We start from the raw sequence: 24,161 nt of genomic DNA, 5'->3' as shown, positions 1-24,161 counted from the left end.
TACGCACTGGTTTTTCAAAGCGGTGCTGTTTCATCTGCACTTCACCTCGGTTGTAACTACCTAACTGGGGCTCTCAGAAATTATTTGAAAATAAAGCAATTCACCTGAATTGCAAAGCTTGGGAGGAAATAAATGAAAACATGCTGTTGCAGTTTTTTCCCCCCAAAGAGGCAGGCTGGTTTAAAAACAACACCGGATAATTATAATAATAATAATAGCAACAGTTTCATTGAGGCTATTTTCAGTCTTCACTGAAAATTGACATACTGAATGAAACAGCAACATTAGCATGTCAATTATGTTTTTCTGACTTACCTTTATGATTACGGACATTAATTAATTCTCAAACTATTTTCATCTTTGCACTTAATCGACTTGCACCTGTTCCAAATTACATACATAATACATTGTTTTCGAAAAAAAATGTTATATTCATAAAGATCAATTTAAAACTTACTTTCATGGCAATAAAATCATCTTTCCGAAATATTATTTCGGAAAATAGGGTGAACAGACTCGTACATTCTTCGTAATTTCCTTGCCGTATTTCAGTTATGCTAATCTTGTCAATCAGTTCTGTTTTCCCTGATTTATATAAACATTTCATTTGTTGATTCCACGGGGTGGAAAACACATGTAAGCTTTTCACTTGTCCTGAACCACAAAACGATTTAGAGCAAAAAAACTGAACAGTATACGCTACTTTTTCGCATGTTCCCCATGCTTTGAATGGCATCAACACGGCGAAGCGCGTCGAGGTGTCCTACGTGAAGTGGTTCCTGAAAATCTCACCAGATAGCATATCGGATAATTTTAATCGCGAATATTCCCTTTCCCAGTTTTCCAAGTATTCTAAACATTTTAATCTCCTTCCTACTTGTGATTCCATCTTTTCTTCGTCAGATGAGGATTCCAGAAATGCAGCTGTTTTATTCCGATGGTTTGCGAGATGTATGTATTTTAGGACATGAAATCAAGTAAAATGAACACTCTTTGTTGCACCTTTCGTGAGATTAGCACATTTATCCCCTTTTTACCTCTTCTATGACGCTTTATCACCTATTTTCTTCATTTTCTTTATATTTTGTTAAAAATTGGACAAAGAAATGAATGATTCTTGAGCAGCTACATAAAATCCTATACTCTCCTTTTTTATAGCAGAATGAGAGCTATAAAATGGTATAATATAATCATTGCAGCCCCAATAGTTCCCAAGATAATGTAGCAAAACCAACAAACTTCAATAAAACCTTTTCGACAGAACCACAGTTCTCTATGCGGTCTTTTACAGTAAATTAGAAACAAAATAAGTTGGGACATCTCTTCCCGCATGAAATTAATGGGGCCCCTCTCCATTCTCTCAAAAGAGGCATTTGTCCCTTTGTCTGAGGAGAAATGCCTCGCTCTGTCGTGCTCGTTGAAACGACGACATGCGTTGATATCGCAGGAAGAAGTTTCAAAATGAAGCTAAATTAACCCTTACTTTAGAAGTGTAACTGTAAATAAAACTTTCATCTTTTACTCTTGAGGTAGAAAAGTGATGCAACTTATCTTTTGCCTCAGTAATTTAAAAAGATAAAACATGCGCCAACTCAGATTCCACACGCGATAACGTTCAGGCTGCAGGCAACGATTAACTTTTAGTTTAACAAGCTCAAAATTTCAAAAAAAAAAAAAATTCAAGGATCCATTTAAATATCTGTGACTGTTCTCACTCGTACTCAAGCTGTACTTGGAACACAGTTTGCGATAAATGAAGATATTTCGAAAGAAAACCACACAACCATTCAATTGAATGCTCTACAATGAATTCTAAACAGATGTATTTTTTTTACCATTTGGTATATCGTAGATATCGTAGCGGGTTTTCAAAATTAGAGGAATTTGCATGACTGATTCCTTAAGTCAAGGGATGTCTCAACAAAAATTTCTCTATAATATTATATGAGAAATTTGTGGGGTCATTGTATTAAAATTTTGCCTTTCGTACATAAACGTTTAAAATATAGCAAAGAGAATTACTTGTCAACGAAACAAATGCAAGCAATAAAGAAATTTTCTGTTGATGTCCTCAGCATGTCTTTTAATTTTTTTAAAATACTTACACCATATCTAATCTGCTGTATTTCACAAAATTATTGAACATGTTAACACTAAGTTTGCTGCAAAATCAACAGTAAACTAAATTTGCAATTTTAAGAGAATGTGGAGTAAATTGTACTTACCAACCATTTATGACTTTTCTTCTCGCAACATGCAACATTTGGAGTCTGACTGTCTTCACAGTGCCAACTGACTGTCACGGTGCCCACTGACTGTCCTCACAGTGTCCATTGACTGTCTTTCATGAGTCGTCCATGCCTCTGAAAAGTACTAGGTGAAACACATAGAACCAAATACTGTAACAACTTAAGCTAAATGTAAATAGAAGGTAACATCAGTGAGACCAGAGGGGCAACTCAGGCACTCGCCCGAGCTCCCGCGCTACAGTGAATCCCGCTTTAGATATAGGGTAAGCGGGGGGAATTTGGAGGTATGTTTTTAAAACGAAGCTGTGATACTTGTTTTAAGACTTTGGACCCAATTTATTATTTTGAGAACCTTCAATTACCATCTCTTAAACACACTTTAATTTTTTTACCTCCTTATTTTTTGCATTAAAAAAAATTAAAAAGTAATTTACAACCCAATTACCCCCCCTCCCCCCTGGGGTTAATTTGGAGGTATACCTAAGAACTAACAAGATATTAGTGCTACAGTCTTTGGAAAAAAGGGTGTTAAAAATAAAGTAAAAACTACATTTTACACTCAGTTTTAATTGGAGAAAAAAATTAAATATATATTTTTAAATTATAAATGTTCTTAAGAAAACTTTGCAATTTTCTTAAAACTGAATAAAACAATATTATCCCAGTATTCTAGGGCTTTGAAAAACCTACTGCTTACAGTTTATATATGTAGGTAAATGATAATACATAACTAACACTAAGTTTGCTGCAAAATCAACAGTAAACTAAATTTGCAATTTTAAGAGAATGTGGAGTAAATTGTACTTACCAACCATTTATGACCTTTCTTCTCGCAACATGCAACATTTGGAGTCTGACTGTCTTCACAGTGCCAACTGACTGTCACGGTGCCCACTGACTGTCCTCACAGTGTCCATTGACTGTCTTTCATGAGTCGTCCATGCCTCTGAAAAGTACTAGGTGAAACACATAGAACCAAATACTGTAACAACTTAAGCTAAATGTAAATAGAAGGTAACATCAGTGAGACCAGAGGGGCAACTCAGGCACTCGCCCGAGCTCCCGCGCTACAGTGAATCCCGCTTTAGATATAGGGTAAGCGGGGGGAATTTGGAGGTATGTTTTTAAAACGAAGCTGTGATACTTGTTTTAAGACTTTGGACCCAATTTATTATTTTGAGAACCTTCAATTACCATCTCTTAAACACTTTAATTTTTTTACCTCCTTATTTTTTGCATTAAAAAAAATTAAAAAGTAATTTACAACCCAATTACCCCCCTCCCCCCTGGGGTTAATTTGGAGGTATACCTAAGAACTAACAAGATATTAGTGCTACAGTCTTTGGAAAAAAGGGTGTTAAAAATAAAGTAAAAACTACATTTTACACTCAGTTTTAATTGGAGAAAAAATTAAATATATATTTTTAAATTATAAATGTTTTTAAGAAAACTTCGCAATTTTCTTAAAACTGAATAAAACAATATTATTCCAGTATTCTAGGGCTTTGAAAAACCTACTGCTTACAGTTTATATATGTAGGTAAATGATAATACATACAGTAAATTTTTTGGTACAACTTAGAATTTTTTAGAATATCTCAAAACTTTGAACAACATGTGGGTAATTGGGAGGTAGTTTGCTCCCCTCCTTAAACTCCTCCTTTAAAGTGCATGTATTAAGATTTTTAGAAATGCTTCATACTGCTTGGAGTATATTTACTTGTTTTAAGGCTAAAAATCAAACAATTCCCACTTGACAAAAGATTAGTGTTACATTTAGTTAGGGAAGGACAAACATAGTTTTTTCACTTTTAAAGTCAGAAAAGTGCAGTTGTCGAAACAATTCTTTTTTACTCGCTAGAGAATTGAAGTAAAATGCTGAAAAAATACAGTTAGAGCCCAGTAAACAAGGCTATCATTCTATGTACTAGTTATTGTTTTATGACAATACAGGAAATTAATAAAAATAAAATAACATGATACCACCCAGTTACCCCACCCACCCGATTCCCCCGCTTACCCTAAAAGTTAGTCGTTTGTGTGCGATTTATCAGGAATTTAGAGGACGCTAGTGCTTCCCAGCTTGGTGTCATATCTAGCTCTTTATTTTCATAGCTAGAAGAACCATTCTAACGTTGAGACCATCATGCATTCGTAGTAATGCAAGTGAATATTCGCACCCAAAAGTATCTCGGGTATCCCTGGTGCGTGAGCGAACGAAAGCATGTCTCTGCGCAAGTAGTAACTCAAGAGGGCTCGATCAATAAACGCGTGAGAGGGAAAGAGATTGCGTGGAGTAGAAGAGCGACTGCAGCTAACATTTTCATTGATATCATAGTTTATCTGCTTCTAACAAGGCACTCCTCTTGGCAGGTGCTGTCGCTGGGATGTCTTCCTCCATGTTGCCTTCTTTGACATCTTATCTCGGATAGGAAGTCGAATTTAGTTGCATCATCCAGCATTTCTCGGTTGGTGAAGTGTGACAATGTCTGTGAAATAGAAATGGAATTTTGTGTACAATTCAATTCGTTTCCTGAACTTCCAATAACAACTGATATCTAACTAACTAACTAACTCTCTAGAATTCTTAAACCCGAAGGTTCATGGCTGCAGCAACATAGGCCTTCCATCTTTCCCTATCTTGAGCAAGATCTATATACTCTTTTCCATCCCTACAGATTTCCCTTAGGTCCATCTCAACGTTGTCCCTCCATCTTCGTCTTGGCCTTCCTACAGGTCTCTTATCATCAGGTTTCCCAACAAGAATCCAGTAAACTCCTCTTTCCTCTCCCATTCGTGCTACATGGTCTGCCCACCTAAGTCTTCTTGATTTAATTATTCTAATAATATCTGGACATGAATACAAATTATGTAGTTCTAAATTATGTAACCTTCTCCACTCACCTGTCTCCTCATCCCTTTTAGGTCCAAAGATTTTCCTAAGGAGCTTATTTTCAAATACTCTCAATTTATGTTCCTCTTTCAATGTAAGGGACCAAGTTGCACACCCATATAATACTACAGGCAAAATTACTGTTTTGTATATTTTAACTTTTAGTTTCTTAGATATTAAACGAGAAGACAAAAGTTTATGAAGAGAGAAGTAAAATGCATTTCCTGAATTAAGCCTACTTTATATTTCCTCTTTAATATAATTTTCATTTGTTAATATTACTACTAAGTATTTGAATTTGGAAACTGGTTCAAACGAGTTGTTATCAATAATTAGATTTTGATTATTACCTAACACTTGGTTTCGGCCTGTAAGCATATATTTAGTTTTCTCTTGGTTAACTTCCAAACCTATCTCTTTAGCAGTTTTGAAAAATATTTTAGCATTATTCTTAATTGTATTCACATCATCCCCCAGTAAGTCTACATCATCTGCATATGCTAACAACTGAGTCACACCAGTTAATTTTAGTCCATCTTTAGTTTCTTTTACCTTCCTAACAGCATATTCTAAGGCAAAATTAAAGAGCAATGGAGATAATGCATCTCCTCGTATTAACCCATCATGAATTGTAAATTTGTCAGACATATTAGTACCCACACGAATTTTACTTTCAGTTTCACTGGTGCATATTTTTATCATACTAACAAGCTTCTTAAGTATTCCAAACTCTACTAATATATTATATAATTTATCTCTTTTGACCGAATCATATGCTTTTTTGAAATCAATGAATAGCTGATGGACATTTTGATTATATTCCCACTTTTTTTCAAGTGTCCGTCTGATGTGAAAAATTTGATATGTAGTTGATCTGTTACGTTTAAATCCACATTGATAATCACCTATAATTTCGTTAGCATATGGTGTTAGTCTTGTTAAAAGAATGTTAGATAATATTTTGTATGTTGTTGAGAGTAGAGAAATTCCACAGCAATTATTGCAGTTCATTTTATCACATTTTTTAAACACAGGAACAATTACGGATTCTTTCCACTGTTGAGGGATTTCTTCTTTATTCCATATTAAACAAATTAATTTATGAATTTGACATATTAATGAATTTCCACCGTATTTAATTAACTCAGCTGGTATTAAATCAATGCCAGGTGCTTTGTTATTCTTTAGCCTTTTAATAGCATCTTTAACTTCAGTCAAGTTAGGTTCTGGAACTAAAGGTTCTGCTGTGTGTACTTCATTTACTTCTGATTTATCTCCTACATGGACATTTAAAAGGTCATTAAAGTAGTTCTTCCATCTATTTAGAATATCGCTTGGGTCAGCTAGAAAATCACCGTCTTTATCTTTTATCAAGTTTACTTTAGGTAGCAACCCCTTTCTAAACTCATTTACACCGTTATATAAATCTCTGATATTTTTATTTTTACTGTTTGTTTCAATTTCGTTAATTTTGCTTTTCAAGTAATCTCTTTTTTTACTTCTAAACGTGCGGTTAACTTCTCGCTTTATTCTATTATAATTGTTTAGATTTGTATCATCAGAGTTATTTAACCACCTAAGTCTAGCCTGATTTCTTATTTCTATTAGATTATGACATTCATTATCAAACCATGGCTTACTTTTTCTCGGTTTGTGGTATCCTATATATTCTTTAGCTGCTGATTCTATTGCATTACGTATGTGCTCCCAATTCTTATTTACGTCTGTTTCATTTATATTTTCATCATCATTTAAATCCTGCAAAACATCAAATCTATTTGACAGTTTAATTTGGTAATCTTTCTTAATTCTTTCATCATTAAACTTTGCTGTATCAAATTTTATAACTTTTAGATTTTGTTGCTTATGATTTATCACTGAGAGTCTTTCTCTTAATTTAGCAATTACTAAATAATGGTCAGTGGCACAGTCAGCACCTCTATGTGTACGAACGTCAATTATACTAGTATGCCTTCTCTTATCAATGAGAATATGATCTATCTGATTATGAGTTTTACCATCTGGAGAAGACCAGGTATATTTATGGATATCTTTATGTTTAAAAGTGGTACTTTTCACAATTAAATTCTTTGAGGTTGCAAAAGAAATCAATTTTATACCATTATCATTACTTAATTCATGAAGACTTTCTTTACCAATCGTGGGTTTAAATGTATCTTCTTTGCCAATCTGTGCATTACAGTCGCCTAACAGAATTTTCATATCATACTGAGAAAATTTATCAAAGACCTGTTCTAACTCTGTATAAAAATCATCTTTAGTATTATCATCTTTATCTTCCGTTGGTGCATGTATGTTTATTAAAATAATTTTACACCACCTACCCTGTAAAACTGCATATGATATCCTATCATTAATAAATTCTACTGTTTTAAGAGCCGAGATAATTCTATTATTTATGAAAAAGCCTGTTCCAAAATTATGATGTTCAGTACCACCATAGAAAAAAGTATAATTTTTAGTTTTACAATTCCCTTCTCCTGGCCACCTAACTTCCTGGAAAGCTACTACATCTAATTTATACTTAACTATCTCATTAACTGTACACTGAAATGCCCCAGGCCGGTAAAGGCTCAGGACATTCCAGGTGCCTAATTTAATATCCTTATTCCTAACGTAGATCTTATCCTTAGTCCAGGGACCTCCCAAAGTAGTCCCCACCCGGAGATCCGAACGGGGGACTATTTTACCTCCGGAATATTTTACCTTGGGAACATCCATGGCCTTGTATTGCTGTTTCTTGACATGTCTTTTTACAGTGCAGAGTTGTCAGCTCTACGCCTAACCCCCAATACGAATGGAGGAACTACTACACAAGACAAACACAAACACATTACACAGCACAATTACTACACAAAACGAACACAAACACATTAGACAGCACAACTACTACACAAGACACACACAAACACATCACAACTATAACACAATATAAACAAAACTACGAAGGTTTGGGAAGCGTTCCTTTGAAAGGTATTTGAAAAACTCTGGCCCCTTTTCTTGCCATTGTTGTTTGTAACGAGGTAGTATTTTTCCCAATGTTCTTGATATGTTCTATTTTCATTTTGAATCTTACGTTTTTTGGAGATATTGCTCATTTCGATATTTGCACAAAATTTAACAATCAGTCAGAGTACAATCTAAGTTGGAATACTGAAAATCTCTTCGTACTTCGTGCGTAGTAAAACAGATCTCTATAGCGCAGCAGTTTGTTTCTAAACACAAAGAGTGAAGCCTTCGCTGAAGCGGGCGAGTTCATTCCGCATAGCGAAGGGGTAGAATGCATGCTGTGAAGAGAAAGTTATGTCACTTTAGATTCTTCTGATGATCATTATTGACTGCAGAATCAATTCTACCTGTGATATTGTCTATCTTCACAGAGCTTCCGTTCCTTCAGTAAACACAGAACGTATTTTAATAAAAATACATAAAATGAATGTGTTTTGCAAACTGGCTTCGCGGGCCACATGCGGCCCGTGGCCCGCCAGTTGGAAACCGTTGCTCTATACCAATATAAGTCATGCACACTCATAATCTACCACAATTTCATTTTCCTTTTAATGGTGGGTGTGAGGTTACTCAAGTAAATACAATGCATAAAAAAAGGTAAAGTGTTCCCCTGTGCATAGCACCACGCCATGAAGGCGTATAGGGGGTGTGGGGGTAACGCCCCACACTTTCTTGATCCGGTCGTGAGTGGGGTGATGTGATCAGCATCACGCCCCTGATCTTTTTTACCCTCCAGGGTTTCCCCCAGGTACCCATGTTATTCGACGCTGGGTAGGCGCCGGGACCGCTTCTACCGTTAGAAAAGTTCTCGGATTTGAACCGGCCGGGGATCGAACCCGGGACCTTTAGCATGGTAGTCATACGCGTTACCGACTGAGCCACCGCGGCCACTAATACAATACTAATACAATGCATACATATACTTTCATATTTTGACATAACAAAATAACAACTGATATGCAAAGCTAAATAAAAGTTTGCTTCTTTATCCTCAAATACGATAGTTGAACTGTGAAGTAAGGATCGAACCAATGCACTGTGTCTTCGCCAAGAATCGAATCCATTGTCTTGATTGCAGAGGACATCTCTTTACTACTATATTGAAATTCATCGTATGTTATGATAATTGATAGACTAAATGTATTTGTGAAACTACATTCTATAATAGGAGTTTATCTCTGTTGATGGCAGCAACTAATTAAATAAATATTTTAATATTCATTTTATCAAAAGTTTATCTTGTTTTTATGTGTAAGTAATGTTAATAGATTTGACGTCATTGTCAAAATTAACGAAGTTTAAAGGAAACAGTAGTAAAAACGTACTGTCACACAGTATACAGTGCTCGAAAAATGTGTGTAATAAGTTTATGTTCTTTCTTTACAAGCCTAACAAACATGTCTTAATTTAAATTTTTATTGAAATATTCATGGAGGTACTAATATTTTGTGTTGCTATTAAAGAAAATTAAAATCAACAGATATTTAGTTCATCACTAATTAGCTCAGTCAAGTGGCTGTCCATTATTAATAATAATATGTATTGAAAAGTGATTGAATTTTATAGTCGTGTCATGTTTCTGTGACGGTTTTTACCATGCACCCCCTCATTATAACAAAATAAAATTCCTGATGAAAATGAAATTTCGAATTTTTGAAGTTTACTGAGCGAACTAAAACAAACATGTTCAATTTCTATTACTATTATATAACCCTTACTTACATGTATTTTTCGTTGATTGAATTTTGAGATCTATTTGTTTAGTTTCATGACAAAACAGCTTTCATTTTAAGATGATAAGTTCTATAGAAACAAAATGCAACTATTGTTGCCTTCTAAGAATAACAGAGATCAGATCAACCCAGTAGCGGCTCGTGCCTAAAATAACAGGTGAAGAAGTACATTTATAGGCAATGAAAAACAAATAGTAAGTGTCAGTGGCCCCCCCACAATTTAAAACGTCTTTTTTGTCTTCATCCGTCCATCTGGAAAATGGTGTCTGCAACAAATTACACACTAAGTCATTTACTGAGTTCATTGTACAAACCACAGCTCAACACATGAACACAACACACGATAGGAAACGCGAAACACACACGCGGAACAAGATCTCGCGAGAACGCAACGATTTTGCCACAACCACTGGATGCAATGTTTTCTGTTGACGAGAGAACTGCTGCACGTAGATGGCGACACCAATTCAATTCCAACGGTAGGTGACGTCACCGTTGCCATGACAACCGGCTAAAGTCTTCCGCAACCTGGCGGCGTCTGCTCTTGGTTTGTTTAAGCTAGGACGAACTCTTCACGTGCGTAGCGCCGAGCGGCGTATTATTTGAGTATTATCGTGTGCGTTCTGCTGTGAAATAGTTTAATTTAACAAGGAAATGAAAAATGTCAATATTAATTTCAAAATTAGGTGAAAACATCTGCACTTGTTGCACTTGGCCAGCCGCCACTGGATCAACCCCGACCTATCTCCAAGGGAAGCAAGAATTAGTGACACTCTGTTTGTTGTGAGAAATAACGTGCAGTGGGCTGCATAAGCATTACCAAGCAAATTGTCCATTACCATGCTTATTTTATGTTTTAGCCAATGAGAGCTTCAAAAATTTAAACAAAGTATCAGACAAGCTGCTGACAACCTACACCAGTATACATAAACATCTATTCCTTAAAAACTCATAGGATTCAAGCGAAATTAATAAAATTTAGCCATGGACAATTTACCAAGTAGGCTAATACTTGTGCATCCCTATGTACTCTTCGCAACACCTTATTGTCCGCTCTGAAAAAATTCAGTCCTGAATTCGTAAATTTGGCAACATAGCACTTAAGAGCCAACTTGCAACAGTTCTTCTTTCTAAATAAAAAAGGCTCTTGTGAATTTTCATTCTTTCACATTCCATAATGGTAGAAACCCTAAACTACGTAGTAATACAATACATAATTAATTAAACAAAACTCGTAAGTAGATATGAGAGTGCTGAATTTCTTTTTACGGTTCTTCGTTCTGAAATTGAAAGTAGGGAAATTCATATGCAGTTTGAACAGGTTCTCCTCCACCTGGAGGAAATTATAAACATGACACCATGTATGTATTGGCTTCTTTAAACTGGTAGCTAAGTTTATCGTGATCTACTTGGAGTAGAGATAGCGTGATTGTTCATAAAGAGGGTGAGGTACCGGGTTTGATACCCGATGGAGGCACATAGTGGTTCGGATCCCACTTTAAACTGTAGGTCCAGTCCCGATTAGCCTTACTGTGCATAAAGTGGACTTAAAACACCAAATCAACAAATCAACCAACCATAAAGAGGGTGATCGTAGGTTCGATTCTCTATGGAGGCATGACTTTTCTTTTTCAAGAGTATAGCGTTGGGCGTAAAGTTTATCCACCGTGCTTGAAAATTAACTTTGGTCTGTGTATTTCACGAGGTGAAAGGAAACAGTAAGCGGTGCAGCATTTCCTGAAGCTATTTCGATGGTAGGAGGCAATCATGTGTCACGTGGAATGCGCAGAATCAAGATAGGTAGAGCTACGTCTGAGGGCAGGTGGTTCTGAATATTGCGAATTTAGTGGAAAGATTGTTAATTCAAATACTTCTTTGAAATAAGACAAGTAATTTGGATACAAAGCAGTGGCGAATTAACGATCATTCTCTGTTTTGCATATGGCATGAGTCTTGGTCGCAATAGGCATTTCCTTACGTGAATTGGTGATTTGCTATTAGTTTTAGACGCATCGGAAGATGGGGGTGAGAGTATTAACATGAGTCAGAAGGAACGGACATAACCAATCTTAAGCATTTGAACCTTAAACATCCCCCTTCGTTACAGTACTGCACTACATTACTGCTTAACATAATTCTCTCAGTGTGTGTGTGTGTCTTAGTATATCGAAACGAAATAATGAACACTTTAGGTGTGCAGAACAATACAATACATATCTTAAATAACATTACATACAGCATTCCGAATACATGCGATATGTGAATTGGTCATAATGTGTGTGTTAAGGGGAAAAAATGCGCAGAAGGGACATCCCTCGAAGTGTGCATCGGATTAACTTTTACAGTGTTCTAATACCAAAGGCGTGTTTTCAGCTAGGAAAAAAAAGAGGAAAGGGTTGGATTTGAACCCGCGACCTTTCATGCTTGACGAAAAATAAGGATACCACTTTCTAACCAACTGCTCTACAAAAACCTACTAAGAACATGCAATTAAAAACATGTTGATGTTTGTGAAAGCAACCACTTTCTTGTGTTCCAAGCACATTTTTCTCCACAAGTCGTGAAAATCATAATTTTTTGAGAACTGTTTGATATCATGCTGGGTATTGTGAATAAAATGTAGCATAAACTCCTCATAAATTTGCCTCTTTCTGCTCAAACTTGATGGCAATTTCCTTTAGATGGAGAAAAGTCCTATTCAGTGTTTCAAACTTATCTAATTTCAAGTCGAGCACGAAGAGTCGTAAAAATTCCTCAATATACTTAATCCAACTTACTATTTCTGTTTGAGTGTGTGTGTTATATTAGCGGTGTATAGTTTCTAAGATCATGGAATGTGCGAAATTGGAAATATTTCACAGCAGCGTTTTTCGTCTAGTTGAATGACCGACTCAAAGTTGGCTACCCTCAACTGGCGCTCAAGTGCAATGTTGCTACGTTTACAAATTCTTTCTGAGCGGTCAATTAAGAAGTTGGGAAGAATGCATTTAATTATTATGTAAGCCATACTTACTTTATTTTCCCTTGTTAATTGAATTTGCCAGTTAATTCTGTCATTCTTTGAGACAATTTTACAAGACAAGCTCTAAGAAACGGTTAACATGTGAACATTGTTGTACTGGTACGTACATTGTTGCAAGCCATCACAATGAATCGGGCAAAGGTATGAATCATTATTCTTTAAATAGTAAATTTTCACTTTAATACCTTGTCTACACATTTTCCTTCTTAAATTTCCATACACCTTAAATGCTACTTTGAGGTACACATTTTTTATATAGTTCATTAACTATATCGCAACAATGAAAAAGATTTTGCTGTATTTTTTTTTAAAAATACATTATAAGTTGTCTCATACACGATGTTAACTTCATTTTTATTCTTCTTTTTCAGATAAGCATTTGGGAGTTGAACTTTTGTAAACGAGGACAACAAAATTGATTGACAATGGCAACTGTCCACCATCGCAGCTTGAAGATAAGATGCTACGAAATACAAATCGTCAATGCGGATTGTGTGTAATTTACATAACAGAGTAATATACGCTCTTTGGAGTGCATAGGCCTACATTGTTTTTCGTTTCTCAAGACAACTTGGTGCAATGGTGATGATTTACTAGACATCAAGAGTCCATGCTCTGCACAAGAAATGATGATGTATTAGATAGAAAGTGTGAATTATATTTTAGAGCAACTTAAAGAAAAAACAGTTCCTGTGGTACGTTTTGTTTGTCTTGTGTACTAATGAATGGCAAATAATATTTGAGATATTTGTTAGTTGCAATTTTGAGGGATATTTTTAACCAAAACCTAGGACATTCAGTTCGTCCTGAACTGGATGAGCCTCGCACAGCAAGAAGCATACCTCTCAGAGAACCAGATAATGATTTACAGGTTAAGAGGAGAAAAAGTACCAAGATACATTGAAACAAAATATTAGCGTAAATTTTGATGATATCCTAAGTATCTAATTTTAGTAGTCTCGGTAAGCAGAATCTGTTGTAGCTACGTACTTTTGACTTCTTAAACTAAAACTATTGTATTGTATTTGAGAAAACTAGTTAAATATGTTTCACAACAACGATAACACTTTTCACCGATGACCATATTAAGTCTCATAAAATTATAATTTAGTTAATATATGTTTGTACATAAAAATATATGGGTAATAAAATTTAAACTAATTCTCTGTTACTTAAAAATGAAGACCAGGCTTCTATTTTTGTTTGGAAAAATATATTTTTGTAGGAATGCTGATCAACCAAAAAGTTGTGTATTCCCAAGATAATTGTTGGAGATTGCATGTGTATGTACTCATATCGTAGGTTCTATAAATGAGGTAGGGACACGTGCAGTTGTTGGTTTTTGGTGATGGAAATATAACAACATTAAATTGTAGATATAGTTACCAATTAGCCTTTCTTTGCATAAAGTGTACTTAAAACAAAAAACATTATTATTATTATTATTATTACAATTTTAATAATCATCCTTCTTTCAGTTCGGCATTTGCTTGACATTATTTCCAATTTGCGGCTGAAGAAAATTATTTTCCATGCAAAAAGTAAAGAAGAAAAACTAACACTTAATTTAGTTACTAGTTATTTGGAGGATTAACAGAGTTACAGTTACTCATTTCAAAAAGTAACTAGTGTTAATTGAAAATCTTGTCACTTGTTGTAAAGGTTTTTTTTCTCAGTGAGGCAGTAGTGCTGAGTGGGGAGAACGTGGAGTGATGACATCCTAAAATTAAGAAAATACTCATAAATCTTCCCCTTCTAGGACAATTTTTACGGCATCCCAGCACCCACTGCATGTTCTCCATGTTGTCCATACAAACTTCAGCTCACCTTTCCCCAAACTGGGTGAAGCATCCTCCCCAGATAGGAATTTCCACTTCGAGCTCTTGGGGTGGGGCAGAGTAAGATTTCTTAACTTGACCTTCAGTTACAAAAGCTCACATTTTACGTTTTATTATTATTACTATTGTTTTACAAATCGAAGAATTGGAATTAAATTTAATATACCATGGTGTTGAACTTCAGACTTCCGCTTATCGAACTGCAAACTGAACTCGAATTGCTTCCTTTCCATGAACATCAATCACTTTGCTAATGAACAGTTCTTTGTTCTTTGCACTTTCTTTTAGATATATTATTTTATAAGATGCCTTAATTTTCAGTCTTTCGTGCCACCCCTCGATCACGTTTTTACGCTACAATTTCACAATTCAAATTACATGAAGTTTTTCCAGATATCTCAGGGGAGCAAGTACTCCCCGGCCTCCTTTTCTGCGGGAAATCATCCAAACCTGAAATGTCTACCCAAGAAAATTTTGAGCTAATACTAACGATCACCATCAAACGCAAGCAAAGAAATTCCTAGACAAACATGTCTTACTGACTTCTATTGTAGACTCAGGACTCTTTATGTTGTAATTTTTTCCAAAATTGTTGTTTTTCTGTAAATTGTTTTAAGAATGAATCATAACTCCAGAAATAGTAAGTCCAAAGAACTCAATCTTTAGTCACTTATAAGGCAAAGGACTGGAGAATGACTAGAGAGTAACTATGAGAAATATTGATATATTGAAGACGGAACTTCCTGCTGGAAATTTATGAAGAAAATATGGTAAAGGTTTCTGATAAAAGCGAGAATTGTCGTCAAGTTGTGTTGTACAAAATGGATTAATTGTAAGTATCTTCAATAGGTTGGTTTCATGTGACGTCAGGATGCGCACAATCGCCATGTTTGCAGTCAATTTTATTTGTCCTTTGCAAGGAAATATCCACCACGTAGCGTTCGTTACATCTGCGCCAACTACACGTTTATCTTAAATCACGAATGTCTGTGTTAGTATCTTCTGTCCAAGCTTGAATTCCGTATGCTTACAAGAACTGGCCTTAATCATGGCTGCTCGAAGTCATAATTCAAGAGTTTGTGACATAGGTGAAACGCGCCTATTATCTCGTAGTCAACGCAGCAGTTGCTTCAAACTTAATTGTATTATTCTTACTAGCTCTGTTTGGTGTATGAACTATCCACACTATTGTTTTTATTTCTTGTTAATATTTTGGATTATTTTGAACTTTTACTACTTTCCATTGCTCCTTCTTTTTTTCTGATAAGAGTATCTTACTGATCTCATAAAAATCAATAACATTGCTGCTCACCTACGAATTTTGTCTAAATTCCTAATTAACCTGAAATTATCTTTCATCAGTAAATACCCTGATTGACAAACCTGTATGTACTTATCTTGATTATGAACGTAGATCTGGCAACATGGCACTTGGTTGCATGACATATGGTGCTGCCATCTGTTATAGAAAAATTACCGCAAAATCACCTTTAGTACGGCCTTAAAGAAATCAATATGAATCTGTATTATGGTCATATTTATCTTCACTTAGAATACTGTATTACAGCTTGGGGAGGGGCAGGTCACATACATACAAAAAGAATGTTCACACTACAGAAAAGGGCTGTTAGACTTATATGCAAAATACCATCCAGATCCACATGCAGAATTGCCTTTCGCGAAAACAAAATTGTGACTGTATACTCGCTCTATGTTTATAAATCTATTATCGATGTACTTAATGACAAGACACAATTAAGAAATGGACATTAGGGTGGTCCATTTCTTATGGGTAAAAAAAAAGGTTTTAGCACATACTTTCCACAAGTTCGTTTTTGTTCCTTTATCAAAATGAAGCGTGTATGCCAAAAAGTAGCCCATTTGAAGCAGATTTAGAGGTCGCTAGGATTTGTAAGTAAAATAAACTAAGAAATCGCCACGTGGGCCAAGTGTGGGACCAGATGTGAATTTTTTAAAACATTTCCAGAAACAATGGTGGGCTTTTGACAAAAATTATTTTACTACAGGATGTGACAACTTGTTTAATACTGAGAACCTCCTTAAATTCCATCATGAAAGGCATAACTCCTACACCGATGCTATGAAACTGCAAGCGCCTAGAGACGACTACCTCGAAATTCTAAGCCTGTCAGATATTTCTCGGAAAGCCAGATACAACTGAAGTTAAGTTTCGCGTGCCAGGTACATTTCATCAAGCTCCTTGGATGGTGAAAGCAATCTATTGCCTTAATACTTACATGTTCCAGGAACAGTTCGTTCATACCACAGCAGAGAAAAATGGTGTCACAGAAGTATGCCTATTTGTAAGTCTCGTCTATGGTCGTTACTGGAATGAAGCTCCCATAACTGCAAGAGCCCCCTTGAGTGACGCCAATCTCCTTGAACAGATTAAATATTACCCTAATCGTAAGATTGGAGCTGCTGCATCACCAGCATTTCGTCCCCACCTCTATTATTTATCTGAACATTTAGTTGCATTTTGTGATGAGTGTAAACCGGAAATGGTGAAAAATCTTCAGCGACCATCGAAAGTAAAAGCTTTGCACAGACTTGATGGAAAAAATTTCAATAATCAGCATCCACTCCAGTTTTTAATTACAAAGCGCTGAACTGTTCTTTTCGATTTGTTATTCAATGATGGATGGGAAAAGGCAGCATCATTTTTTGTAAAGGATCGTACAGAGTGGCCTATAGATGCAGTTTATATTGAAATGCAAGAACAGGTTTGTCAACTGAAGGTTGTTAACGATTGGGCAGAGCATTGAATTGCTCTCATTCAAAGATTCAACTCTAGTGTTACAAAGGATGAGAAACAAAAACAATATCTCCTCCACCTGACTGATCTACATAGCAAACAAATTCCTGTTGCTTGGAAATCTAATGTGATGACAATGACTTTCGGAGATAAAAACCCACTGAACAATACAGAATATAGACAATTTCAGTTCATACATTTTCATGTGTTTTACTCTCTTTCATACATTAACACCAAAACAGCTCTTTTCTTACTCTCCCCCTTACTCCTAAAAGTAATCAATCCTAGCGACCCCTAAATATTCTTCAATTTGGTAGAAATTTTACAGAGGGATAGCTTATGTGATCTCAAACAGGGGCAACCTTGTGGAGAACCAAAATTCCAAACTTAAAAAAAAATGGACTACCCTAATGGACATAACAAGGCAAAAACTTCCATATCCAGACTAACAGATTAACTCTGACAGACAGATCACCACATTCTGCAGGTATAAAATTCCACAACAACCTTCCCTCTTGTCTAATAAATACCACTCCTTTAAAGAAAAAAATGCAGCTAATCAAAAAATACCTCACAGACAGAGCTCTGTATGACATTAATGAACTATAAATTAGATTGGGTACAAATATCAACTAGACAAAGAAATATAATAATGCCATAGAAGGAACAATGTAACTCTAATTTAAAAAAGAAAGTCATGCGTGTACTTTATATACAGGGTGGCTCAATAAGTCACTTAACACCCCTGGTACAAGGCCACTGCAGCGTGCAACATGGAAATGGTGATGACCAATCGTTATCAGGTCAAGGGGGAACCATCTTGATGTCCGCCATCTTGAATTCAACTTCAGAAATTTAAATGGGAAGGGGGTGATATGATATATCAAATCAGGCTAGAATTTCACGAGAAATGCAATGGTGACAAGACCCAGAAGAAACCCATCTGCAAGGAGACGCGCCTAGAATAATATGCAACACGCATGTCAAGCCCAGGTGTTCGACATCGCGCAAGCGAGCTTCACGTCACAGCTGTGCACAGGTCTCGATGCCTGCCAGGTTTTTCTCTTTACCCGGGTCCTAAGAAGACCCATGAGACTCGATGTAGTTCTTACAGTTAGACGCGAGCACTACTGTCAGTGTTGACAACGGCCATTATATTTCACTACACATGGAAATATTTGAATTTCTGCTAGGCGCAGGTGCCTTGAGGTTCTATAACCATTGAAGTAGCAAGGGTTGGGCAAAGTGGGCGACCACCCAGGGCGTCGGGCATGTAAGGGCTTCGCTTCCCATGAGGTTGATACGAAAAAAGAAATAAATGGAAGTGAGAAAGATAGAAAAGGCTAATTTTTGTGGACAAAAAATTAAAACATTTTGTTTTTATCTGGCTTTATATTATAGTTTAACATTATAATTTGAATGAATACGTCAAATCAGAGGCGGGCGGGAGCTCTAAGCCTAAGGAGCCCCAAAAAGTCAAAATAATTATCATTTCTCATGAGAAATATTAACGCAAAAATTGTTTGGACATTTTTATCCATTTATTCTTTTCTTGGATAAAAAGCGCTTTGTCTTCGCTTTTCTTCTGTCTCGTGACCTTGCATAGCCTACCCGATTTTAATATGTTAATGATAAAGCACCCCATACTGCCACAGAGCAAGGTGTGGGGCATTTAAATGTTTCCGTTGTTTTACACTGAAGAAGGGCATGGAAAAAAATAGCAGTTCTTCCTTCCTTCCTACAACTTCATATGCAGCTGTTGCTCTTTGTAAGGGGCACCAAGATGATTTATCTTCCGAATTTCCTGATCAAGTTCTACGTTCCAGGAATGTGCTTAAATCTGAATTGAAGTGCTTTGGCAAAGTTTCTTCTCCTTGATAGCTCTACACTAGCTTCCAGAGTTCTCTGTGTCCTGTACCGCCTTCTGTTTGTTTCCTACTCTTCAAGTAACAACCAAGTGAAAGTGTCATTTGCTGCCCAGTAGTCAGTTTTCTGTTAAGCAAGGTGGTTTGATTTAAATCAAGATTTAAATTAGGGAATTCTGTTTTTAAAAAATCACTTATTGAAATCACTTTAAATAAAATTACAGAATAATGTACACAAGAAATTTGTAGATATCAGAATTACTTTTTGTGAAAGTACATTAATCTCGTAATCATTTAATTTGTTTATTAGGTTCTAAGAAAGGGAATAAATGAATCAAAATAAATGCACTGATGGGGTGAAGCTCATACGAAAGTAAATGTAATATGGCATCTGAAAAAAAATTCCCTTGAGTTAGAATTTAATAATTTTAATAAGCAAAAATATCACATTTTTTAAATAGAATAATATACAAAATACTAATCATGTTAGACCGTAAATAATGCCATTATTATTAAACTGTAAATAAATATGGCAGCTGATATTTGGTTAATTATCATTAAAAACCCTAAAATTCGGCTACAAAGACTGTAAAAAATATTTTAAGTTATAATTATAGAGTACATCCAGAATATTTTATTTTCACTGTAAGAAAAGTTACTGAAATTATAATATTTTCATATAAGGTTCATTATGTTCAATTCTAGAAACAGAGAAATTCATATTTGCATGTAATTTGTTATTGCTTTAATCAAACTGTTCAAATATGTTACACAGCCGTTTATCAGAAAAAAAGACTTTCTATATATAAAAATATGTCTATGTGTACCTTGCCAAAAAGCATGCTAGCAATTTTAAGCGTGTTTTTAGAAAAATAAAAGAAGATCAATTTAAATATATAAAATATCAAAAATTATAAATAAAAATCATTATTTTTATCCACCCAGCTGTTAAGAGGGTCAGGGGAGGGTATAAGTAAGTATTTGTCTTTTCTTTTTTTAATACATAAATGTCAAAGAAAGATATGTTGTAATATGTGAAAATTTACGGGTAGAGCATCGATTTGTATAATTATTAATGTAAGTGTAGCCATAACCAGCAATTCTAAGTAATTACATAAATTTTCTGTAATAATCTGACTGTACTTGAGGGACCCAAATTTGTTTCTTGCGGACGTGTACTTTACGCCACTGCGTCAAATATTTAATATTACAAGAACATTAAGACGTAACAAAAAAAATTAGATTCACAATTATTATTATCATCTAAGTCCTAAAATTCAAAGTTGACTGGTACAATTAATGTGCAACAAAGTCAAAATTGCTAATTAAAAAAAAGTCAAATTTCCTGTATCAACTGATTACACCAAAGATTTCACAGTTATGGGGCAAATGACTATCGTTTTAAGATTTGTTCATGTTGAAACCGATTGTGTCGAAGAGCTAGCAGGTAGATATTTTGGAGTGATAAAAATGTTCTCTATAAATGTCTGCAATTTCAAATTGATAAACATGTAGAACATTTTAAGTGCTCTTTGACGAGTTTAGTGGTGGCAAATACAAAAATAAAATCCTAAAATAATAGATGTCTGTCCATCAACTGATTTCAACAATTTGTCTCATAAAGTAAGTGGAAGAAAGAAACATTTTAAGGGAAATTCTCAATTTATAATTCATTAAAATTGATGAGCTATATGGAGCATTATCAGAATGTACATTTAAATAATTTCTTACTTGATGCTGAATATCACAAACTATGAAACTAGAGAGACATAACTAGTATATAAACTTTGTAAGTCATCACAAAGGGCATTTTTAAATCTTATTGTATGCAAGTATTGCTTGAACTGTAAAAGTTATCTTTTAATTTCCATGTGTTACGAGCAAGTAAACACTTTTGTGGGTGTAATGTTTTGGTTGATACCACTGTGATGCACTTCAGGAAAGTATTCTAGAATATGAAGTATGGAACATCTATTTGTTTTAAAATATAGAGAACAGTAATTTTGCCTGTATTATTATATGGATGCGAAACTTGGTCCCTTACATTGAAAGAGGAACATAAATTGAGAGTAAGATCCTCAGGAAAATATTTGGACCTAAAAGGGATGAGGAGACAGGTGAATGGGGAAGGTTACATAATTTAGAACTATATAATTTGTATTCATGTCCAGATATTATTAGAATGATTAAATCAAGAAGACAGGTGGGCAGGCCATGTGGCACGAATGGGAGAGGAAAGAAGAGTTTACAATATTCTTGTTGGGAAACCTGATGATAAGAGACCTGTAGGAAGGCCAAGATGAACGTTGAGATGGACCTAAAGTAAATCGGTAGGGATGGAAAAGAGTATATAGGTCTTGCTCAGGATAGGGACAGATGGAAGGCCTGTGTTGCTGCAGACATGAACCTTCGGGTTTAAGAAGGCTAGATAGTTAGTTAGTTATTTAGTTAGCACAGGGTTTTGTTGCAAGCCTCTATAAATGGTTTTCCATTTACAGCACTAGAGGCCATTGGTTTTTACTAACCATCAGAAGAAACCAGAGAAAGTGTACGCAAACGCTACCCTATGATGGAAGCAATAACTAGTGATGACACCCTTCATTGTCAATTTTTCACCCCATTTTGGATCCAAGGTAGTAGCAACTAGATTTAACCATAGAACAGACAGTCGTTGAGACCCAGGTTATAATATTTATCTGAATTCCAGATAATTTGATTTGATTTGATTTGATTTGCTTTATTTGACTTAGCTTCTTGTGCCACTTTTGACTAATTTGCGAAGATGGGGATGAGTGATGATATGATGAAATGGATGAATGAACACTCACAAACATCCATGCCCAGGCCAAGATTCGAACCCGGGACCCCTGGCATCGTAGTGAATTCCAGATAAAGTTTTCAACATACTGTACTGTCACTTCCAGTACCTTCCTAATACATTATGTAGGTGTCGCTAGTTGTATCGTCAAGACCACTATTGCATTAGTCATTCTGCTACACTTGTTGAAACTTGGTCGACGTCTAGGAGACTCAGTCTGTTCACTTGCGTAAGTTTTTTTTTTTTAGTTGTGCAAAATCAACATTGTTCTCAGTCCATTTATTTCATACATTTTGTGAGTGGTATTTTGTAAACATTGTGTACCGAAATCAGTGTTTAAAAGACCAGTTTTCTCTACAATAGCACATCACTTGACATAAGAAAAAAATGATGAACTTTTGAAGAATGACTTTGATGATTCTGATGCTCATCCCAATTTTGTGTTTGCAAATATGTGATCATTTCACTTAAAGTGAAATGAGCGAAGTCGACTTTAAACTTCAGGAAACACGTCAGACAGATTAAACAGCTTGTACTAGTGAATAATGTGATATTGCAGTTACATAATCATAGGAGTTGTGTTGCCAGTAGTGAGAGGTGTTCATATTATTTTTTTCTAAAGAAAAAACAACAAAATGGCTGATATTTCATTTTAATGTTTCAATTGAACTACTACATGTGTAAACTATAGAGCATAATATTGTTTTAAAATATATGTTTCAATAAATGTAAGTTTTTAGTACCTCTGAGCACAATATATTTCACTTTAGTTCTGAGATACCCAACCCTTGTGCTTACATTACTTTTATTCACTCGTCCGTTCTAGGGTTAAGTCACAAATTAAATAGACTCTAATGCACTGAAAAAGCTCATAAAATGGACCAAGCTCCCTCTGGACACATATTACATTCACTATATTTAACCATTGAAAAGTACAAAGAAATATAAAGTTACGTTTCAAATTAAAAAACTTATCTGAATATGTTGAAAGGTTTGTGCATGTGTGTGTGTGTGTGATTGTGATTGATTGATTGATTTGGTGTTTTAAGTCTGCTTTTTTGCACAGTAAGGCTAATGATGACTGGACCTAGAGTATAAAGTGGAATCCAAACCTCCACTGGGTATCGAACTCGGGACCCTTTGATTACAAGGCGACAATGCTACAACTGCGCCATCAGGGAGGCCCGTGTGTGATTGTGGTTGTATATTCCTTTTATGGACTTTTTTTTACTTAATTTTGTGGCTCTTTAATCAAAGCATGATGATAAGAATGAATGGTGATTATATAAAACACATGGAGAGAATGTGCATGCCCCCCGAGTGAGACTCAAACCTGGAACCTGTCAGGGTCCTTATTACATAACATACACAAAATGTTTGCAGTCATGCCTTTAATTTATTTTGACTTTACTTTTATCTATTATTATATGCCTTCTCCTGAATTTAGGGGAAGTGTTATTAGAAGTAGATATGTTCAAATTACACACAGCATCACAGCGTTCACCTTGTTATGGATGCAGTTTGCTAACACATGCAAAACCAACCTTCAAAGACTCATGTGATTCTTCCAGTGGTGTTATGGATTCTCTTAATGAGAGTCAAGTTATTTGCATACTTCCTATCCTCATTGTATACTAAAATCTAAGGAATCTGGTGATTTCATTGAAGTCACTTTTCATCCTCATGCACTGGTGTAAGGGTTTGTCTACTGTCTCCATAGTATCATGATCTACAACAATAAAACTCATTATTTATATAACAATTAACTAATTATTTATATAACAATTAACTCACTAAATCAAAATAATAATCAACTGGCATTGGTTTTATTTAAAGATAAAGGAAAGTTTGTAATACATGAAACAGAACTCAAGGAGATGTTTAGTGTAGAAAAACATACACAGCTTGAGTATAATGTAGGTAGAAGACAAGTTTCA

This window comes from Lepisma saccharinum, chromosome 3, assembly GCF_977018435.1.
Source record: "Lepisma saccharinum chromosome 3, izLepSacc3.1, whole genome shotgun sequence".
In the NCBI taxonomy this organism is placed as follows: domain Eukaryota; kingdom Metazoa; phylum Arthropoda; class Insecta; order Zygentoma; family Lepismatidae; genus Lepisma; species Lepisma saccharinum.
This window is presented reverse-complemented; position numbering follows the sequence as displayed.